This window comes from Oncorhynchus mykiss, chromosome 8, assembly GCF_013265735.2.
Source record: "Oncorhynchus mykiss isolate Arlee chromosome 8, USDA_OmykA_1.1, whole genome shotgun sequence".
NCBI classification, from domain to species: domain Eukaryota; kingdom Metazoa; phylum Chordata; class Actinopteri; order Salmoniformes; family Salmonidae; genus Oncorhynchus; species Oncorhynchus mykiss.
In genome coordinates this window covers 4491235-4497234 of record NC_048572.1, presented here as the reverse complement: position 1 = coordinate 4497234, position 6000 = coordinate 4491235, and positions in this window count along the sequence as shown.

The window sequence follows — 6000 nt, the reverse complement described above, 5'->3', positions numbered from 1 at the left end:
TGTATTCAGTGTGTGGTGTGTTCAGTGTGTGATGTATTCAGTGATGTATTCAGTGTGTGGTGTGTTCAGTGTGTGGTGTATTCAGTGTGTGGTGTGTTCAGTGTGTGATGTATTCAGTGTGTTCAGTGTGTGATTTGTTCAGTGTGTGATGTATTCAGTGTGTGATGTATTCAGTGTGTTCAGTGTGTGATGTGTTCAGTGTGTGATGTATTCAGTGTGTGATGTATTCAGTGTGTGATGTATTCAGTGTGTGATGTATTCAGTGTGTGATGTATTCAGTGTGATGTATTCAGTGTGATGTATTCAGTGTGTGGTGTGTTCAGTGTGTGATGTATTCAGTGTGTGGTGTGTTCAGTGTGTGATGTATTCAGTGTGTGATGTATTCTGTGTGTTCAGTGTGTGTTTTGTTCACTGTGTGATGTATTCAGTGTGTGATGTATTCAGTGTGTGATTTGTTCAGTGTGTGATGTATTCAGTGTGTGATGTATTCAGTGTGTTCAGTGTGTGATGTATTCAGTGTGTGATGTATTCAGTGTGTGATGTATTCAGTGTGTGATGTATTCAGTGTGTGGTGTGTTCAGTGTGTGGTGTGTTCAGTGTGTGGTGTGTTCAGTGTGTGATGTATTCAGTGTGTTCAGTGTGTGATGTGTTCAGTGTGTGATGTATTCAGTGTGTGATGTATTCAGTGTGTGATGTATTCAGTGTGATGTATTCAGTGTGTGGTGTGTTCAGTGTGTGATGTATTCAGTGTGTTCAGTGTGTTGTGTTCAGTGTGTGATTTGTTCAGTGTGTAATGTATTCAGTGTGTGGTGTGTTCAGTGTGTGATGTATTCAGTGTGTTCAGTGTGTGATGTATTCAGTGTGTGATATATTCAGTGTGTGATGTATTCAGTGTGTGATTTGTTCAGTGTGTGATGTATTCAGTGTGTTCAGTGTGTGTTGTATTCAGAGTGTGATGTATTCAGTGTGTTCAGTGTGTGATATATTCAGTGTTTGATGTGTTCAGTGTGTGATTTGTTCAGTGTGTTCAGTGTGTGACGTATTCAGTGTGTGATGTGTTCAGTGTGTGATGTATTCAGTGTGTGATTTGTTCAGTGTGTTCAGTGTGTGACGTATTCAGTGTGTGATGTATTCAGTGTGTTCAGTGTGTGACGTATTCAGTGTGTGATGTATTCAGTGTGTTCAGTGCGTGATGTATTCAGTGTGTGATGTATTCAGTGTGTGATGTATTCAGTGTGTTCAGTGCACGATGTATTCAGTGTGTGATGTATTCAGTGTGTTCAGTGTGTGATGTGTTCAGTGTGTTCAGTGTGTGATGTGTTCAGTGTGTTCAGTGTGTGATGTGTTCAGTGCGTGATATATTCAGTGTGTGATGTATTCAGTGTGTTCAGTGTGTGATGTGTTCAGTGCGTGATATATTCAGTGTGTGATGTATTCAGTGTGTGATATATTCAGTGCGTGATGTGTTCAGTGCGTGATGTATTCAGTGTGTGATGTATTCAGTGTGTTCAGTGTGTGATGTATTCAGTGCGTGATATATTCAGTGTGTGATGTATTCAGTGTATTCAGTATGTGATGTATTCAGTGTATTCAGTGTGTGATATATTCAGTGCGTGATGTATTCAGTGTGTGATGTATTCAGTGCGTGATGTGTTCAGTGCGTGATGTATTCAGTGTGTGATGTATTCAGTGTGTGATATGTTCAGTGTGTGATGTATTCAGTGTATTCAGTGTGTGATGTATTCAGTGTATTCAGTGTGTGATGTATTCAGTGTATTCAGTGTGTGATGTATTCAGTGTGTGATGTGTTCAGTGTGTGATGTATTCAGTGTGTGATGTATTCAGTGTGTGATGTATTCAGTGTATTCAGTGTGCGATGTATTCAGTGTGTGATGTGTTCAGTGTGTGATGTATTCAGTGTGTGATGTATTCAGTGTATTCAGTGTGTGATGTATTCAGTGTGTGATGTGTTCAGTGTGTGATGTATTCAGTGTGTGATGTGTTCAGTGTGTGATGTATTCAGTGTGTGATGTATTCAGTGTATTCAGTGTGTGATGTATTCAGTGTGTGATGTATTCAGTGTGTGATGTATTCAGTGTGTGATGTATTCAGTGTGTGATGTGTTCAGTGTGTGATGTGTTCAGTGTGTGATATATTCAGTGTGTGATATATTCAGTGTATTCAGTGTGTGATATATTCAGTGTGTGATATATTCAGTGTGTGATGTATTCAGTGTGTGATATATTCAGTGTGTGATGTATTCAGTGTGTGATGTATTCAGTGTGTGATGTATTCAGTGTGTGATGTATTCAGTGTGTGATATATTCAGTGTGTGATGTATTCAGTGTGTGATGTGTTCAGTGTGTGATATATTCAGTGTGTGATATATTCAGTGTGTGATATATTCAGTGTGTGATATATTCAGTGTGTGATGTATTCAGTGTGTGATGTGTTCAGTGTGTGATATATTCAGTGTGTGATATATTCAGTGTGTGATATATATTCAGTGTGTGATGTATTCAGTGTGTGATATATTCAGTGTGTGATATATTCAGTGTGTGATGTATTCAGTGTGTGATGTATTCAGTGTGTGATATATATTCAGTGTGTGATGTATTCAGTGTGTGATATATTCAGTGTGTGATATATTCAGTGTGTGATGTATTCAGTGTGTGATATATTCAGTGTGTGATATATTCAGTGTGTGATATATTCAGTGTGTGATGTATTCAGTGTGTGATATATATTCAGTGTGTGATATATTCAGTGTGTGATGTATTCAGTGTGTGATATATTCAGTGTGTGATGTATTCAGTGTGTGATATATTCAGTGTGTGATATATTCAGTGTGTGATGTATTCAGTGTGTGATGTGTTCAGTGTGTGATGTGTTCAGTGTGTGATATATTCAGTGTGTGATATATTCAGTGTGTGATGTATTCAGTGTGTGATATATTCAGTGTGTGATATATTCAGTGTGTGATGTATTCAGTGTGTGATGTGTTCAGTGTGTGATGTATTCAGTGTGTGATATATTCAGTGTGTGATGTATTCAGTGTGTGATGTATTCAGTGTATTCAGTGTGTGATGTATTCAGTGTGTGATATATTCAGTGTGTGATGTATTCAGTGTGTGATGTATTCAGTGTGTGATATATTCAGTGTGTGATATATTCAGTGTGTGATGTATTCAGTGTGTGATATATTCAGTGTGTGATATATTCAGTGTATTCAGTGTGTGATATATTCAGTGTGTGATATATTCAGTGTGTGATATACTCAGTGTGTGATATATTCAGTGTGTGATGTATTCAGTGTGTGATGTATTCAGTGTGTGATATATTCAGTGTGTGATGTATTCAGTGTGTGATGTATTCAGTGTATTCAGTGTGTGATATATTCAGTGTGTGATATATTCAGTGTGTGATATATTCAGTGTATTCAGTGTGTGATATATTCAGTGTGTGATATATTCAGTGTGTGATATATTCAGTGTGTGATATATTCAGTGTGTGATATATTCAGTGTGTGATATATTCAGTGTGTGATGTGTTCAGTGTGTGATGTATTCAGTGTGTGATGTATTCAGTGTGTGATGTATTCAGTGTGTGATGTATTCAGTGTGTGATATATTCAGTGTGTGATGTATTCAGTGTGTGATATATTCAGTGTGTGATATATATTCAGTGTGTGATGTATTCAGTGTGTGATGTATTCAGTGTATTCAGTGTGTGATATATTCAGTGTGTGATATATTCAGTGTGTGATATATTCAGTGTATTCAGTGTGTGATATATTCAGTGTGTGATATATTCAGTGTGTGATATATTCAGTGTGTGATGTATTCAGTGTGTGATATATTCAGTGTGTGATGTATTCAGTGTGTGATATATTCAGTGTGTGATATATATTCAGTGTGTGATGTATTCAGTGTGTGATGTATTCAGTGTATTCAGTGTGTGATATATTCAGTGTGTGATATATTCAGTGTGTGATATATTCAGTGTATTCAGTGTGTGATATATTCAGTGTGTGATATATTCAGTGTGTGATATATTCAGTGTGTGATGTGTTCAGTGTGTGATGTATTCAGTGTGTGATGTATTCAGTGTGTGATGTATTCAGTGTGTGATGTATTCAGTGTGTGATATATTCAGTGTGTGATGTATTCAGTGTGTGATATATTCAGTGTGTGATGTATTCAGTGTGTGATGTATTCAGTGTATTCAGTGTGTGATGTATTCAGTGTGTGATATATTCAGTGTGTGATGTATTCAGTGTGTGATGTATTCAGTGTGTGATATATTCAGTGTGTGATATATTCAGTGTGTGATGTATTCAGTGTGTGATATATTCAGTGTGTGATATATTCAGTGTGTGATGTATTCAGTGTGTGATGTGTTCAGTGTGTGATGTATTCAGTGTGTGATATATTCAGTGTGTGATATATTCAGTGTGTGATATATTCAGTGTATTCAGTGTGTGATATATTCAGTGTGTGATATATTCAGTGTGTGATATATTCAGTGTGTGATGTATTCAGTGTGTGATATATTCAGTGTGTGATATATTCAGTGTGTGATGTATTCAGTGGTGATGTATTCAGTGTGTGATATATTCAGTGTGTGATATATTCAGTGTGTGATATATTCAGTGTGTGATATATTCAGTGTGTGATATATTCAGTGTGTGATATATTCAGTGTGTGATATATTCAGTGTGTGATGTATTCAGTGTGTGATATGTTCAGTGTGTGATATATTCAGTGTGTGATGTATTCAGTGTGTGATATATTCAGTGTGTGATATATTCAGTGTGTGATATATTCAGTGTGTGATGTATTCAGTGTGTGATATATTCAGTGTGTGATGTATTCAGTGTGTGATATATTCAGTGTGTGATGTATTCAGTGTGTGATATATTCAGTGTGTGATGTATTCAGTGTGTGATATATTCAGTGTGTGATATATTCAGTGTGTGATGTATTCAGTGTGTGATGTGTTCAGTGTGTGATGTGTTCAGTGTGTGATATATTCAGTGTGTGATATATTCAGTGTATTCAGTGTGTGATGTGTTCAGTGTGTGATGTATTCAGTGTGTGATGTATTCAGTGTGTGATATATTCAGTGTGTGATATATTCAGTGTGTGATGTATTCAGTGTGTGATGTATTCAGTGTGTGATATATTCAGTGTGTGATATATTCAGTGTGTGATGTATTCAGTGTGTGATATATTCAGTGTGTGATGTGTTCAGTGTGTGATATATTCAGTGTGTGATATATTCAGTGTGTGATGTATTCAGTGTGTGATGTGTTCAGTGTGTGATATATTCAGTGTGTGATATATTCAGTGTGTGATGTGTTCAGTGTGTGATGTATTCAGTGTGTGATGTATTCAGTGTGTGATGTATTCAGTGTGTGATGTATTCAGTGTGTGATGTATTCAGTGTGTGATGTATTCAGTGTGTGATATATTCAGTGTGTGATGTATTCAGTGTGTGATGTATTCAGTGTGTGATGTATTCAGTGTGTGATGTATTCAGTGTGTGATATATTCAGTGTGTGATGTATTCAGTGTGTGATGTATTCAGTGTGTGATGTATTCAGTGTGTGATGTGTTTGTAGAAGGACATTCTCATTATCGTGTCTATGTGAACAAATCCGTCAAAGCGAAAACACGAGCCGTTTGAAACGTTCAAAACATTTTAATGAAAAAAATAACAATGTACCCATTATACAACAAAAAGGACGTTTCAGTGAGAAAATGTTTAGTGAGGAAAGATTTGTAGACTTTGTAGAGCCAAGCTCTTTATGTACAGCATATTGCACTAGAAAAACATATCTTCCTCCCTCCCTCCCTCTCGCCGTGTTCCACACAGTTTGAAAACCGTGCAGGGCTTTCAGGAGCATCTGAGATAACACAGGTTGCACCTAAAATGGCACCCTATTCCCTTATATAGTGCCCTACTTTTGACCAAGGACCATAAAGCTCTGGTCAAAAG